The sequence below is a fragment of the Misgurnus anguillicaudatus genome, chromosome 23 (assembly GCF_027580225.2).
Source record: "Misgurnus anguillicaudatus chromosome 23, ASM2758022v2, whole genome shotgun sequence".
In the NCBI taxonomy this organism is placed as follows: Eukaryota; Metazoa; Chordata; class Actinopteri; order Cypriniformes; family Cobitidae; genus Misgurnus; species Misgurnus anguillicaudatus.
This window is the reverse complement of record NC_073359.2, coordinates 27,822,501-27,840,574: the sequence shown is the minus strand read 5'-3', so window position 1 is coordinate 27,840,574 and position 18,074 is coordinate 27,822,501. Positions and strand designations below refer to the sequence as shown.

The window sequence follows — 18,074 nt, the reverse complement described above, 5'->3', positions numbered from 1 at the left end:
TATTATGACATGTGCTCTGTATTTTCAAACAAATCTGGTGATGTACACAAAGGTTGAGAATCTGTAATTTTTTGAGCTATTACAATAATATATTGATTTACAAATCAAGAAACCTTGCCAATTTATGTGTGTAAACACACCGTAGCTTATATGAATTCTCAAGATCAACTAGAAACAGAAAAAAGAAGATGAGTAATAAAACAGGACCTTAATCACTCACCATTGACAGTAACATTGTATATCTTGGATAAATTTCTGATGCTGTAGACCCGTAGTTCATAAAGTCCAGAGTTTGTGATTGAGATGTTTGTGATGGTGAGAGATCCAGTCTGACTGTCCAGCTTGAATATCTCATTACTGTCATAAATATGAATGTTTTTCTTGTAGATTTCAGCTATAAGATTCCCTTGAAGTCCAAACATCCACACTATGTTATCATCTCTCTGTATGTCTATAATATCAGTGTGTAGAGTAACAGAATCTCCCTCCATCACTGACACTGACTTCACTTTATCTGTATCACCAAACACACCTGAAACACAAAGACAGACAGAAACTTTAATAAACATGTTTCAGATTGAATAGGAACAAGACACAAATTAGGACGTTAAACAAAATTCATATTCTCTCACAGGTTACATGCCTGCATTGATGTGATGGTTGTATTTTGTAACAATGTTTTCATAAACAACTAAACTTTAGTTATTGTATTGCAGTATACTTTACAAACTATGTATTGTAAGCTGGTGTAATGTTATTCTGGTTATTAACACCTGCCAATTTGTTAAATATGATTATTAGGGCCTACCACCAAACCCCACCCCATCCACCACCTGTACAATGTCACAGGATAATTCACAAAGTAAATAATACAGACCTCCACTCAACGAGCATAGCAAACTAAATGAAAATCGCACTTAATGTTATATATGAAGAGTTTCTTTGCAAAACGAGATAACTCCGTTTTTTATTTTTCAGAAACCTCGTTTTTTGGTTGTGATTTCCAATTAATATCATTTCAACTGCAGTTGGTTTGCTTTGATTCAACCTTCATAACTTAAAAAATACAGCTAAGTAGCACCATAAAACAAAATAATAACATGATAACATAATAATAAACATGTTTTGACAAAAATGTTAAAAACGGAGTTATCTCGTTTTGCAACGAAACTCTTCATATGTAAAATATGATGCAAGTCTCATATTGTTTATCGTTTCACCGTATATCTTATACTGTATATCCTTATAAAATCCACTTGAAAAAGTGTGTTGATAAAGAGATAGTGGCGGCCATTTTTGCTGGTCATCTGACTTTCGATTCTAATTGCGTCACAACACTCGTCATCTTAAAAAATAGGTAAATTTAAAAAAAATTAAATGAAAAATAATTCAATGATTTCATTTAAATAATTTGAATATTAAAAACCACAGATAAAATCACAATAGTTGCTTTATATATAAAAAATTAGGACATTTCCTTTGTATGTCAATCACTCCTCATTCTCCAGCCCTCTCAGTTTCAATTTTAAGATGCTTATGTGCACAACACAGATAAAAACAGCAAACCAACAACAAATGAACAAACCAAACTGCATAATGTAAGAAAAGCAGATAATAGCACAGCCAGCAGTGCTTGGTGGGGCAGATGTGGGCCCCATGTGGGCTTGCAGTGTGGGCCCCAGGCTGGTCTTGCCCCCGGGTTTCATGCTGGCCCCATCTGACTTAGCCCACATGAACCTTATGTAGAAACTAAAGCCAATGTTAACTAAACCAATGCCAAGTATGAGTGTGGTTGGGTTGAAGAAGTGATGAGGTTGGTTGGATAATGAAGAGATGAATGAAGTGATGATTGACCATTAATGATAAACCCCTGCTGTTAATAAACAGAATTACTAAAGAAAGATGAACAAGAAGAGAATAAAGAGAAAATACCAGCGAAAGAGACAAAAGTGTACAGTGTGATTCTGTGGCGGTGGTGGTTAGGATATAGTGTTGATTGTCATGTAAAAAAACTGATATGCTATTTTAGTTTGCTTACCAAAAATATTTTTTTCTGTCAGTAATCTGATACTGAAGTCTGACATCTGGCACTCTCATATCAGTTTATCATTTTAAAGAAAGTTGAAATACTGTATAGTTCAAAATTAACTGTTGTCCAATTTAGACACCCAAATATAAAGAATCTGAGTATGGATCTCAATAATGGTGACCATAAAATGAAAAGCTTCATGCTGCAATGCATTCTGGGTATCAACAAATCTTATCCAGAACTCCCAGAATGCACTGCGGCATGAAAAAAAATCATGAACATTTTGACATTTTTCTTTGTCACCATTGTTGAGATTCATACTGTGAGACTTGATGTTCGTGTGTTTAAGTTTGTACTAAAGTATCAGGATGGACATAGACATTTGGGAAGGGGCCACTAGCAGTTTATTACTTACAAAACCACAGTTCAAGACAAAAGATTATTAATGATATAATACCACAAGCCTTTTCTCCTGAAATATTTGCATAATGTGCAATGACCAATGTGTGCAGTTTGGAGCAGACTGAAAGTCATTATAACCACATATGTGATTAATCAACATTACTCTTATTCATGTGTATTGCAACTGATACTTTCACGATAACCAATTATTTATAGAAACTTGAAGTATTTAATGTTCGGACAGAGAATGTAATCTGACTTCTGGATGCATTGCTATTGACTTGTACATCCCAACAAGAGCAAACAATATTTGTCAACTAATAACTTGGATTTTTATATATCAATGCTTATTATGAATGGGAACTTTAATATATATCTAATTTGACAGTAATAGGCTACACTTCTTTTGTTTCCTTAAGGTCAATTACTTATTGTATTACTCTTTAGATCTAACAACGTCTTTGTATCTTTGATAATTATTAAATTGGCTGTAAATATAAAAACAGTAAAATATAAAAATATACTAATCCTGCAATAAACACAAGGAAAAATATTTTTGTTACAAACGATTTCTTTGCTATGGTAACTCAATTTTTACAAAAAACAAACAAACAAACAAACAAACAAAAAAAAAACAATTTTTTTACAATTTCAGTGTCCACTGGCGTCAAAACTGCACTATAAGGTCAATCTTAAACGTGAAAACGAAAACGCATCTTACCTTCCATAAGCAGTAAAAGTATAAAAGAGAAAAATAAATCCTTCATATTGATGTAGTTAGAAAGTTTATTAAGTGAAGTTATAATTGAGTGAAGTCATTTAATAGCTCCTTTGTGTCTCCGTGTTGATGTGCTTTTAAGGGCGTCGTTTCTGACAGGCATCATTGATGCGCGATATAGTTTCTTTTTCCCTGTTCGTGATTATTGCGGACGTGTGGTCTAAGTTGTTCTTACGTTTTTGCATATTTAAAATTAATTTTAGTACGAAAGTTTTTGTTGAATCATGATTTGTAAGTTAAAACGTCCGTACGCAAATTTTACCAACAAATTTGTGCGTACGCAATACGCATGTTGAGTAAATGAGAGCCAATGGGTATTGTTTTGATTTTGATTGGTTCTTATATCGATTAGTATATCGGTTAATAAAAAATGTAGTTTTGCAGATATGGAATTTATTTGTGTGTTGTCACCTACATGTAATGCACTCAATATCTGTTACACATGCATTTTTATTATTGTTCATATTTACACAACAGGTGGCATTTTGAAACAATTTTGTGTAAATGTTTCAGTTTAGTGCAAGGAAACATAACATTTCTCATCTGCGTAACAGATAAGAAAGCCTTCTGAGTCTACATAAATGTGTTTTTGTTGTGCTTGAATTGAGTCAAGCTCGAAGTGTCACTAACATCTATTTGTTTTTCTGTCATCATTCTCACAATGTTGTTCTTTATGTCTGGTGATCCAGATGAAATGAAGTCAGTGTCAGTGATAAAGGGAGATTCTTGTTACTCTACACACTGACATATAGACAGCATTATCACATAATAGGGCTGTTTGGAGCTCAGGGAACTTGTATAGCTGAAATCTATAAAAAGAGTATTGATTTGTACAAAAGTTTTAAGACATTTGGAGACTTTTATAAAGTCCAGATCCTAAAGCTTACCGGGACAGTCGGCATATTGCACATACACTTATAATTTTTATAAGTATATTTGTTTAAATTAATTTAAGATATGTAAACATAATCACATTTTTAAAAAGAAAGTTAAATGACTGAACAAAATGAAGAAAAGTATATCAAAAAGTAGGCTATATGGGCAAGTTTTGTTACTAACAATAGGATGAATAAATGATGGTTTCTGCATGTTAACAAGAGGGAAATGTCTAACATGCTTAAAATACTAAAGAACATAAAGGCAGTGACCACTATACTGTATCATCATTCATATCCAGAGGGTTTACTGCCTGAAGGCATTTATAATAATCAGTGTACGTAATGGCCATCTCAATCTAGTCTTTTGAAGAAGTGCACGTGGCGCCCCCTGGTGGTGATCAAAACACCAACAAAATGCAGACATCGTGATTTTTTTAACAAAAATGTTACTATTAAAGCCCAAGTATCTTAGTTAAAAAAAGGAAAATAATGGTCCCCATGAAGAGATATAGCAACTCCTCCACATTGCATATACACTCACCTAAAGGATTATTAGGAACACCATACTAATTCTGTGTTTGACCCCCTTTTGTCTTCAGAACTGCCTTAATTCTACGTGGCATTGATTCAACAAGGTCCTGAAAGCATTATTTAGAAATTATTGATAGGATAGCATTTGCAGTTGATGGAGATTTGTGGGATGCACATCCAAGACACGAAGCTCCTGTTCCACCACATCCCAAAGATGCTCTATTGGGTTGAGATCTGGTGACTGTGGGGGCCATTTTAGTACAGTGAACTCATTGTCATGTTCAAGAAACCAATTTGAAACGATTCAAGCTTTGTGACATGGTGCATTATCCTGCTGGAAGTAGCAATCAGAGGATGAATACATGGTGGTCATAAAGGGATGGACATGGTCAGAAACAATGCTCAGGTAGGCCATGGCATTTAAACGATGCCCAATTGGCACTAAGGAGCCTAAAGTGTGCCAAGAAAACATCCCCCACACCATTACATCACCACCACCAGAATGCACAGTGATAACAAGGCATGATGGATCCATGTTCTCATTTTGTTCACGTCAAATTCTGACTCTATCTGAATGTCTCAACAGAAATCGAGACTCATCAGACCAGGCAACATTTTTACAGTCTTCAACTGTCAAATTTTGGTGGGCTCTTGGAAATTGTAGCCTCTTTTTCCTATTTGTAGCGGAGATGAGTGGTATCCGGTGGGGTCTTTTGCTGTTGTAGCCCATCAGCCTCAAGGTTGTGTGTGTTCAGGAAGCAGAGATTATGGAGCTCGTCACTGTAAGTGCTGAAGCTAAGATCATTCCCCAACACGACAGAACAGCGCATCATGCAATTCTTATGATCTGATCATGAACTAAAATGTATTTAGAGAGAGAAAGGTACCAAACCTCAGCCACTGTCGAAAAATGTGGTCGACAATGTTGGAGGTTAAAATGGTGTTGGAGGCCTGTTGGGAAAAAGGTAATAAAAAGCTGTCAAGTTTTGGATGGATGGCCAAGGAGGAAGCACAGACAATGGGATTAAGTTATTTTAATATTGCCCTGTGCAGGTCAGCAATTCCTCCTTGGCTTTTCCCTATGCCTTCGACTGATATACAATTGCTTAAAGAAAAGGACAATACAAGTGTGTTAGAAAGTTTAAGTGTACAGCAATACATATATCAAAATTTTATTGTGCAAATATACACTGATGGCTCAAAAGATCCAACATTTGGGAGACAGCAGTAGTGGTACGTAGGCATTAAACCATTCACAAATTCACATTAAAGTGGCATCAAGTAAAACAGAAATTATTAAATTCGACAGAAGTAATGGAATGAAGGAACAAAAGATTGACATTTTTACAGCATACAAGAAAAAGATGGTTCAGAGAGAAGATTTGAAAAACAGGAAAGAGGACGTTTTAGTCATTGGACTTTGTTTATTTAATCAGTGCTTATAAAATATTTGGTAACCGTGAAAATGAAAATTGTGGTAAATGTGGGTTACACTGTAAAAAATTAGCTGTAATTATGCACACTGAAAAAATTATTCATTGAATTTAATCAATTTTTTTAAGGTAAGTGGTTGCAATCAAACCATTTAAGCTACATTTAAACAAAAAAGATTAGTAAAGTAAAATAAAATATAAAACTTTTGTTTAAATGTAGCTTAAATAAATTGATTGCAACCACTAAAAAAATGATTAAATTCAATGAATCATTTTTTTCAGTGCAGTCATTGGACTTTGTTTATTTAATCAGTGCTTATAAAATATTTGGTAAACGTGAAAAATGGAAATTGTGGTAAATGTGGGTTACACTGTAAAAAAAATTACAGTAACTTACTGTAGAAGAGAAAGACTGAAAATGTTTCATGTTCATTTAACTTTAAACAAACTGTTTTAACATCAATGTAAAATCTACAGTAAGTTACTGGCAGATAGTTGCAAGTAATACCCAGTAATACTGTAATTTCTAATACTAATTTCTAATAATTGAAATAATGAAATGTAGTGGAGTAAAAATTATGATAATATGTTTTGGAATGTATGTTTTCCAAAGAAAAACACTGATAAAATACGAATACTTAAAAATTTACTTTTGTGTAGAAAGTAAAAGTACTTTAGTAGTGTCCGCCTCGGTTTAAAATTTCTTTCCATTATGGATTTCACACACCTTTTCAGGTGGCAGGGATGCACATTTTAAGTTGGTTTGCCAACCGCCATTAAATCATTAAAAAAGTTTGTTGTCAGTCATTAGGGGCCCCAAATGATACACTTCATGTGGACTTTTGGTTTCGTGACCTTAAATTGAACATGCTCGCTTATGGCGCTTTCACACATGCGGTGTGCAGTGCGCTATGAAACCCATTCATTTCAATGGCTTGCATTGCGCAAGGACGGTTTATCTGTTGTATAATACAAGTTTACGGTCCTATAGAGATGTCGGAAAAAAGCTGTGTCATGGAAACACATATCAATTCACATATCAAAAGTTGGCATGTTAGGTGTGTTTTAAGTCAGGTAGTTTATTGTAGGTAGGCAGCTTAAGTTACGTGAAATGGAGGTGGGCAACAGCAGCGTCTCTATTTCTCCTACACTACTTAACCTTAAATAAAAATACTGTAGTAATTTACAGTAATCCCTCTGAAAGTTTTGAAAACTCCGCCTACTTTGATCTATCCAGCATGGAGCAAATCACTTGGCTGCGCTGAACCCAGCGGCAAGCGCAGCGCACACCGCATCCTGTGTGAAACCTGCATTAGTCTACGAGTCCGTAGGTTGTCCCATCTGTAATTTTTACGCTCCAATATGTGCTCATCATCATAATGGGTGCTCCCTTTGCACCTTTGATGATGGTGCATGCTCCACACACTTTACCAACCCAGAAGTCCTTGCGAAAGAGCAATCAGTTAACGGATGGGAGGAGTTCACACTGATGGGCAAGCATGGACACCCCTTCTCTTCCTATTTCTGGCGTGACTCCAGTGTACCCTTGTGGACTGGTGTCAAGGATCCATAAGGTCTGCACTACATGATGTCATCAAAGTGTGGACTCTGAGGAAGTCCACAGGTCCGGAGTGTGCCATTTGGGACAGTTCCAGGCTTGTTCGTGAGATCCATGGCGGTTGGAAAAGTATCCCAGTTACATCCTACTTGCTCTGATGATGTTGACGTGTGCCAAAAAAACTCTCACGATGGCTAGGCGGGCTTCGGGATTATGCAGTCGGGCATTGTTGCTCTCTACTGACTGTATTGACGAAAGCACGATGGGAAAAGAATAGCTGACGATTAAATATTCATCTTTTCAAATATTATGGAGTGCATTAAACGTGGTGATTAACTCCATTTGAAACCGGTAGTACAGTAGCTTCACTGTCAGGCTCCTGTTAGAAAACACAAAACCAGTTTCAAGGTGAAAAGAAAGGGATTGTTAATCTAAATATGTTATTATAAATCATCAATCAAATAAAAAAGCTGAGAAAACATACTTCACTAAGGGGCTTTGAACTCTGTTACCTTTTTACTTTATTGACAGTCCACCCTAAAATCTTATTATATATAGCAAAAACAAAGAAAAACTCCAAGGCACTCTCTAAAAAAGTAAAATAGCCTTTATGAATATTGCTTGGTCATAATAAACCTGTTAAAAACTATGGACATGGTAAATCCGACGCGTTTCGGCAAACAAGCCTTCGTCAGGTTTACTATACCACTATTTTCCTATCCAAAGAGCACCTCGGTTTAAACATATTTTTTTAGTCCGGCCAGCGCTCCTTTTTTGATATTTGAGATATCTTATTATATAATTTGGTTTTTAACAACATTATCTGTGTAATTTTCTACATATACTGATTATATGTATATTGTTACATACACACACAATTACTAACAGTATCTAATTGTTTATGTGATAAATTTGTATCGGCTCTGCTTCTTGAACTCTAAAGTAAAAAATATGCATTAAAATTATAAAAAAACAACAACAAATATTTGTTGTTAATGTACTGTAGGCAGAGGTGCCACCTTTCTGCAGTGTTGAGTTAGTTGAACTCAAACACATTTCATCAAAGTTAATGAAAGTCTTTTATGAATTATTTAAGTGTCTAACATGAGGATGATAACAAAACTCTTGCAGGAAGCATTGGTTTGACATATTTTTTGTAATACTTACCGTCTTGTGCTGTTTGTTTACTTCTCTTACGGTATTTGACAGCTACTGCTACTGCTGCTAGAATTAAGATCATAGCCAGCACTGCTAGGCACCACCAAAAAAATCCTGAACCTAGAAATCATGAAACACAGATTTGTGTAAGTAAGTGCAAATCTAATACATTTTATTTAAAAAAAAAAATCAGTTTGTTTTTGTGTGTCTGTGTTGTTCTGTTAATGTATTTGTGAATATTTAAATTGAGTGACTAGAAACAAATAAAATAACTAATAATTATATAAATCGCTGACATACCTAAACGTCAAACATATTGGTTTGTTTATCAAGGGACAGTATAAACATGATTGTAGCCAAAGAACCAAAAATATGCATTATCTATTTTTATCCCACATCCATAGAAAGTCTAGAATAAACGTAATTAAAACATGCATGCATATATAACCATATATGTATGTGAATGATCAAATCACAGTTTTAAAGATACTTCCAAACCTGGTAACATTTAAATAAAAGTAGTACATTATAAAGCCTTTCATATTAATGGTAAAGCAGTCGTTTACGACATATCAGTGCCGTATGCATATTTATTTTAAACCAGCACTTTACCATCCATATAAACGTCTTTTAGTGCTTTTGTTTCAACTGGCAACATGACTCACCTGAACACTGACAGACATCATTGATGTTGAGATGTTGAGTTTGGTTTGTGATGGTATTGTTGAGTACACATCTATATGTGTCTGTATCCTGATAATCTACCTCCAGAGAGAGACTGATGTTGAGATCAGACACACTGATGCTGGACAATAAACTGTTTCCTTTGTACCAGGACAGACTCACATCTCTCACATTCAACACTGAACACAATAAGGAACAATTTGGGACTGATGATGATGAGAAGGGGCTATTGGTACAGGTGATGTCAGGAATGGGCAGACGAGCTGAAAACATTAAAGAGAAAGAAAATGATTTTATTCTAAATGGTGTAAATACAGCATCTCTTAAACCTTAACATCCTGCTTAGCATTGTGCACATACTGACATTACACGTTATGTTTTGAGATGCCTATACTACAATATCACAAACACATGTCTATTGTTTCCAGTTTCTCACTGCAAAATACCCACCAAACATGAGACGTCTCCCCGACGTGCAGATCATGTCTATATTAGGTCGGTTGGTCCAGGCCCTTATCTGTATGTCTATACAACGTGCAGATCTGGTACAGTATCTGGACGTCTGACTATGACCCCTCTTGGACGTCAGGTAGACGTCCAAAAGGGGTTCGGGAAATCAATACAAAAATATTTTATACAAATGTGGTCTATGAGTTCTGAGTCAAAAAACATAAACATCACGTGTATTTTTGTAGAAAAATTTTGTTAAGCTGATAAAATAATGTAATCTTTATATATGAATGAGTGTTCAAAAACATAGCACTGCTCATAGATAAAGTTCCACCTTAAAGGGGTCATATGATGAAAATGTTAGCATTGCCACTTTGTAGGTTTGAGCAAAAATGTGTCGTTTTGGGTGTGTTTTTAAAATGCAAATGAGCAGATGAAGTGCAAACACTGATCACAATGATGGTGGTTTATTGTAATTGAAACTCTATTGTGCTGTCAAGTCCAAAAATGTGTCATTTTGGGTGTGTTTTTTAAAATGCAAATGAGCGGATAAAGTGCAAACACTGATCACAATGATGGTGGTTTGTTGTAGTTCAAACTCAATTGTGCTGTCGAGTCCTTCTTTTCTCTCTCTTTCTCTCTGCACTGGGCGGCGGTGCGGTGGTTGGGGGGTTCGGATTAGGGAGGCGGTGTTATTCTAATAAGATATCCTTGTGGCATCATAGTGAGGGCCGAATTTCAATGACCTATTTTTGCTCACACCTACAAAGTGGCAATGCTAACATTTTCATCATATGACCCCTTTAAATGCTGTCTCTCTCTCTCTCTCTCTCTCTCTCTCTCTCTCTCTCTCTCTCTCTTTAATTAACAGAGATGTATATGCTGATGTTTCATTGAAAATCTTTTGTCACCATAATGACGATCAGTGATTCCTTTAGTTGGGTAGTTTGACTCTTTGACTTTTTATAGTAGTGTTTGGTTTTTGTAAGAGTGTTTGCTAAAGCATGTTATTTGTGGCAAAGAAAATATGTTATAACCAAAACTCACATGTGGATCTTACAACTTCGCTGAACTTTTATCAACAGTAATAACACATACGTAATGTCTGAAAATTATTTTTGTAATCCATGTAGTATTGTCTCAATTTCTTAGTTGATTTGAGGTGTCACATCCAACTTATTATTTAGGTTTATACCACCACTGGGAAGCGCTTATATAAAATTAAAAGTCCAGATTTCATTGTCACATATGCAGACATCAAGAATCAGCCCATGAATCACAACAGTGGTGACACTCTCTGGACTCATGAGTTCTTATAATACGCCTGTGCAATGCATTGCAACATTTAGAAAACTCACCATCATTGTGATTCATGAGCTGATTCTTGATGTCTGCCTCTGTGTCAAATATTCTGTACTTTAGATTTCTGATTACAGCCACGAGGTTCCATGTTTTGTTACAGTAGGCAGCAGTGTGCACAGAAGTATGTTTATTGCAGCTCCAAACAAAACTGAGATAGAGGTTTACTTTAAAAAAATTATAATATTTTATTTGTGTTGTTAGTTCAGTTATATCATACCACCATTTCTGACCATCAATGTAATTAATGTGAAGCTACAAGTAAGTTGCATTGGTAACAAACACTTGGTGCAATAATAATGTGTTTTAAAAAATACCATCATCAAGCACACACTACAATATAAAAACAAAGAGTCAAACTACCCAACTAAAGGAAACACTGATCACAATGATGGTGACAAAACATGTTCAATAAAACATCAGAATCTTGTAAATTCTCAAAAACGAGCCGTATAAATGACAAAAAATAAAATGAATTTGGTTTGTTTAGTCAGTATGGTCCTACTTCAAAACAATGCTTTGTTAAAACAACTGATTGTAATGGTGATGACATTGTTTTATAGAATGTACATTTAACAATTATCCAGCGAGAGCAAGCGTGGGAGGAAGAGTGAAGTTCACATCACTTCACTTCAAGGGGACATATTATGAGATTTTTTTTAAGATGTAAACTAAGTCTAAAATAGGTCTGAGCAAAAGTGTGCCGTTTTGGGTGTGTCATTTAAAATGCAAATGAGCGGATGAAGTGCAACCACTGATCAAAATGATGGTGGTTTGTTGCAATTGAAAGTCAATTGTGCTGTGAAATATTTTATCTCTCTCTTTCTCTCCCTACTAAATGGTTGTGCTGTGGTTGGATAGTGCAGATAAAGTGGGCAGTATTACCTTATTCTGACATCACAATAAGGGCCAAATTACAATGACCTATTTTTCACATGCTTGCAGAAAATGGTTTACCAAAACTAAGTTATTGGGTTGATCTTTTTAACATTTTCTAGGTTTATAGAAGCACTGGGGACACAATTATAGCACTTAAACATGGAAAAAGTCTGAATTTCATAATATGTCCCCTTTAAGGTGGAACTGGAATATTTGGGAATTATCTATAAGCAATATTTTTGAACATTTATTCATATATAAAGATTATATATACACATCTGATGTCTAAAATGGCCACATTTTAAATAGTTTTAATTTGCGTGGAGGTCCCCTTGCATCAATATTGGATGTTCAGAACACGTCATAAAAAGACGTCATAAAAACTTTCATTTTGGCTCCTCATGGGACGTCGAAATGACGTCTTTTTAAGACGCATTGCTCAGTGGGGTATTGTTTTTATTACCTCACATGGAAGCTGCTGCCATGTTTTTTTTTCACAATCTTACCGCTAGATGCTACTAAAAACCCACATTGCACCTTTAACCTGTTAGCTAGCACTTCTATTTTTGAGCATTTTCTGAAAAACGACAACTCCAAACTAAAACATCTGCAGCTCTTAAACCCTATGGTGTATATTCATAATTCTGGTCTTGTTTGAAACTAGACACTTGACATATTGTTGCCTAATAGTCATAACAACTCAGAGTAGTAAAGAAACAGAGTAAAACAAGGTAAAATATACATTAAATGACTTCCGTTTTTCTTTAAATAACATTCACTTAGCAAAAAAGGTATGAAATGGTCATGTAAGACACCTGGGGACACCATGTAGGTGAACTGAATGTCTGACCATGCTGTGATTCAAATTTGAGAATGATACTCCAAAAAATGTTGTTTCTGTGAGCTTTTATTTAAAAAAAGTCCAGGCGTCCTTTCAGAAAAAGTGCACTTGGAAACTCCAAATATACACATGATAACAATATGACATGATTATAAAAAGAAAATGAGTCAGGACTACATATTACATGATGTATATCAATTCAGAACTTCTCTGCCCACCAAAGCACATAGAAAAAACTATTTCAGAAAAAAACATTTGCACATTATAACAAAATACTTGTTATTTTGAATGTGGTCGCTCATGAATGCACTCCAGATTCCAGTCCTCCTCTCTGTCTCAGCTAAAAGCCCTGTTACATCACAACACACACAAAGCAAGAGAGGATTTTAGTTTGAGTCAAAAGTTAGAGACATACAACTATTTGTATGAGAAACTATGATGTAATATACATGAACATAATACATATACACAAACACACACACATTACATGAATATATTTATTTATAATTACAAATGTCTTATGTTTGCCAAATAACCTATATTTCTCAGCTGGTAATACTCATATTTTCCACCACATATCTTATTTTCTAGTTTTTAGTTTGTATATTCTGTGCATTGGATTCATATAGCTAAAAATATGATGCATTTATATAACATGTCATAGAAAAATGAAACCATGTAAAGCTCGTATCTTAGTCATCTCCAATTTACTTTATAATCAAAACAGCTAACAAGAAACGTAACGTTAAATAAATAATGAACAAAAGAATCCAAACTTACTTTATCCAAGCGAGCGCAGCTGAGCTCATAGTCCGGTCCATCTCTCCTCGACGACGCGGTTTGTTTATATCCAGTCTTGCATTGTTGCTCCGCGGTCGTGCTCTTTATCAACTTCTCCAAACCACTATCAACACAAAAAAGTCATCTGCAGGCGACTATCCACGATGGAGATGATATTTCAAACCTTTGGAGAGGTTCTCAGCGGCTCCGGAGTGCCTAGCCGGCTGCACTGCAAAATCCCGGGAGTTAAATTAACACTGCTCAGTGTTTATATTGGTCGACTCTCCTGAGCAGGGGTGGGCATCGAGGGCCACAGTCCTGCAGAGTTTAGCTTCAACCTTAATCAAACACACCTGAATGTCATTTGCAAACAGTCCTGAAGACTTGATTTTTTTTCTCAAACCAGTTCAGATAGGAGTTTTACTTAAACATGATCTCAGGGGCAGAAAGAAATTTGATTGGTTCACAAAAATGACCAATGAAAGTCCTCAACCGGAGCCTTCAAGGCAGCTTCTGCAGTGAAGCAGTTCGAGCTCACCGTTGGTCAGGTGAGTAGCGCAGATGGTTAGATAGGAATGTGACTAGTTTTGGGTTCGGCTCGGGGTGTTTCGAGCGTTTGGGTTGCGTGTTGCCGCGTTTTCGCGTGTCCGTGGCACGGCTTTCTTTTTCGTGCCAGTTTCACGTGATGGTTGCTCAGTTTTTTTTCCTTTTTTCAAACCGTTGTTGTTTGGGATTGGGGTTAGATTTGTGTGTTTTCGTGCGAGGATGAAGTTGGGTTTGGGTTAGAATGGCAGTGGTTTATACGTTTATTTGTCAGAAATTTAAACTGCTTTCACTTGATGTTGGGGTTAGAGTTGGGTTTGGGTTAGGATGTCATTTTACGTAACAGAAAGTTGTTCTAACCCCAATCCCAAACGACAATGGTAAGAAAATAGGAAAAACAATTGAGCAAACACCACGTGAAACTGGCACGAAAAAGAAAGTCATGCCACGGACACGCGAAAACGCGGCAACACGTAACTTAAACGCTCGAAACATTTCGAGCTGAATTCAAAACAGTCACATTCCTATCTAACCATCTGCGCTACTCACCTGACCAACGGTGAGCTCGAACTGCTTCACTGCAGAGGACTTTCATTGGTCATTTTTGTGAACCAATCAAACCTCTTTCTGCCCCTGGGCTCATGTTTGGGTGGGGCTCCTGTCTGAACTGGTTTGGGAAAAAGAATCAAGCGTCCTGAAGACTTCAATTAGATTTTTCAGCTGTGCTTGGTTGGGGTTGGAGCTGGACTCTGCAGGGACACTGGCCCTCAGGACCAGGAATTGCCCACCCCTGCTCCAGAGTGTTAAAAAAGTAACACCGGAGAGAGTTAAAAGCAGCAATCTGTGACTTTATCCTCTCTATCACCATCTCTGTTTGAAACCTAAAATTGCATTTGACATCTGCTACCCAAACAAACAAACGTGCACGGAGGGGGCGTGGGCATTTCTCTCAGTGCGCTTCTGTAGATTTGCGCAGAAGTACACTTTAATGACGTAAGTTGAATCCTTGTAATCGTTTCATGATTGGTTACTATCCATGTCAATCAAAGCTTTGCTGGCTATGCATTGGCTGGCTTTGTTTTGGTGTAATCCAGTCAAAAGCCTATGGTGAGCTGAAGGACATCTAGCTAGGCAAATCATTGCTCGCATGACATTTTGAGTTGTCAAACCTTTTCTGATTTGACAAAACAGAAAAATAGGGTGGGATATTTATCGGAACAGTCTAACGAAGCAGGAAGAGATGGATTTTCACTGATAAAAATCGATATTTGATAGAAAATAAACATGATCGATCATACTTGGCGGGCGCGCGGATGTAAACAAAGGAGGATATTGCTGGATTTTTCACTATTTTTCGTTGTTTTGGATTAAAACGTGGGATGCTTTTTGAAGAGTGGACCCTTACGTTGCAATGTACGTTGAAGTTTTTTGGGAATTCAGAAATTATCAGAACCATATGGCAAGAAATGTGAGTACCCACAACCATTTTATATGCATTTCCACACCAGTGTATTGATTGCAAAATAAGCTCAGAACATGAATTGCAAAGTTTATATTTGTTGATTGAACATTTGATGTTAAACAAAGTACAAAAACACATAAAAACGCCCCCTAGGGCCCGCCGCCGGGCCGGTGCGTGTTTTAAACATCTTTGTGACCAAACCTTTGACAATACATTTGTCTTTAGGTTAGTTATATTTTGTACAGTGTACAAATGTAAATATTAAGTTAATGAAATGAAATCTGGAAACCGATATGCAGTCCCACTGTGACTAATAAGTGAGACTAATACGTTTTCAAATATAATTGCTTTTCGATTTTACCATTTGAAATCCAAACTGTCAAGCATATTTGATCAAAATATCTTCTTCATCATTTATCACAATATTCCCTATTTGTTTTCCCTACCAAGTCAACAGTTTCCAACATCTGTGTGCTTACCACAGTTTATCAAAATATCTTCTTTTGTGTTGATCAGAAAAAATGAATTCATACTAAAACACTATGGGGGTGAGTAAATTGTGACAGAATTGTAGCCTAGAAATCTAGACGCACCCTAGCGGCCGCAAAATATATTTGCTGCCAGGGTTTAGTCTAGGCACTCACAATACACTTAACAGCTCCAAAAACCAAAATTTGGTCAGGCCAATCACATCGTGTGTAGCGTCTGTGGGGCGGGCTTAACATGATGACTGCCTGAGCTGCCTGCGACGGTTCCTACTTGAAAACAAAGAATGGCTGCTGCTGCTGGCGAACAGCTTTCTTTTGAAGCGGCTTTGGCCGCGACTCTGGAGGACTTATGTTTTTCTTTGAGTGAAGAGCAAATAACCCTACTGAAGTCCTTTTTAAGCATGAAAGATGTGTTTGGAGTTTTGCCGACTGGTTACGGTAAAAGTTTGATATACCAATTAGCTCCACTGGTGGGGAAACGCATGGGACTCATACGTCACCTTCTTCGTTGCTCTGATTGGTCATAGCGCTATCCTATTGCGTACAGAGGCATTTTGAGGGACAACCTTATATCCCGCCCCCTGCATTGAGCCGTTTGTGTGAAGAGTTGCCAGACCTTACATCTTGATGTAGGTCTGGCTAACCAGGCTAACAGAATTGTAATTTTTGGGTGAATTTATCTCTTTAAAGCAGATGCACATCTTCTAGTGAACTCTTTACTCAACACTGAAGTGTGGGAAAACCCTCAAGTATGGGAAAAATCTTGGCTCTTATTGGCTACTCTTGGAACTGGATTTTACTTGAGACTCTTTGTGAAGACTAGGGGGTGTGCACACCAAAGCATTTACGCCCGCGGTCGGCACATGTTTTTTTCAATTGTTTCCAATAAACAGCCGCGCTGAAAGCCTACGCTTGAGAGTTGAAGAGATTTAACTTTGGGTGAAAAGCTCCAACAGTGAATAAAAAGAAACCTTTGATGCAACACAAGCAGATCTAAATGTAATACTGTAATCCACATTTTTCGTTTATTTTCACATTTTATATTTAATTGAAAGCATTGAAAGCAACAAAAGCAAAACGAAAATAATATAGCTTATGAAACATAAAATTATTAGAAGAGCAACACATGTAATCCAAAGCAGTAAAGCACGAAAACAATGTGGATTAAACAGTTACAGTTTAAACTAGCCTACATTGACAGTCAAATAAGCATCTTGAAAAAGATTAGCTCATCTATGTACTGTTTGTAAAATTAAGTAATGTCAACTTGAGATTGTTGTAAGAAAGATGTGCAAATTCCTGAAAGAGTAAGAAGCACTGAAATGAATAATGAAATGTTAAAACTAGGGGTGACCCCGAATAGTCGAAGATTCGATGCATCGATAGGAGAAGCCTGATTCGACTACCAATCTCACAGTCGAATCGTCGCAGATGTGTTATGAAATGAGGATCCTTTAATTTGGTCGTATATGGGTGCACTGTACACACATCTGATGTCACATATAACAGCTTTCTCCCAATATATTACTATACAGCATATTATTATAATTCTGCAAATAATATCTGAAGTATCAGCTTTCAATAAATATTTTTAAAATGCGTTAATAAATCCAGCAACCCCTGTGACCGGGCTACACGTCCATAAGAGGTTCCTACCCACTGAGCAAAGCGTCTTAAAAAGACATCATTTCGACGTCCCATGAGGAGCCAGAATGAAAGTTTTTATGACGTCTTTTTATGACCTGTTCTGAACATCCAAGATTGATGTCAAGGGGACCTCCACGCAAAGTAAAAACTATTTAAAATGTGGCCTTTTTAAAC

At 36.4% G+C, this 18,074-nt stretch overlaps 2 protein-coding genes and 2 long non-coding RNA genes across 4 annotated transcripts in view; all 4 read right to left on the bottom strand.

The window, feature by feature from the left end:
- LOC141359269 (uncharacterized) overlaps window positions 1-18,074 on the bottom strand; it is a 368,361-nt gene that overhangs the window by 47,185 nt on the left and 303,102 nt on the right. The window lies entirely within an intron of this gene.
- Window positions 1-18,074, bottom strand: part of LOC141359266 (SLAM family member 5-like) — a 106,289-nt gene that overhangs the window by 39,719 nt on the left and 48,496 nt on the right. The window lies entirely within an intron of this gene.
- On the bottom strand, window positions 6,282-9,664 carry LOC141359274 (uncharacterized). Its single transcript, XR_012365684.1, has 3 exons — window positions 9,433-9,664; window positions 8,777-8,887; window positions 6,282-7,988 (listed from the first exon to the last, which is right to left on the bottom strand). It is a non-coding gene; the product is annotated as an uncharacterized lncRNA (long non-coding RNA).
- On the bottom strand, window positions 13,029-13,948 carry LOC141359537 (uncharacterized). The gene is made up of 2 exons (XR_012366028.1): window positions 13,761-13,948; window positions 13,029-13,329 (listed from the first exon to the last, which is right to left on the bottom strand). It is a non-coding gene; the product is annotated as an uncharacterized lncRNA (long non-coding RNA).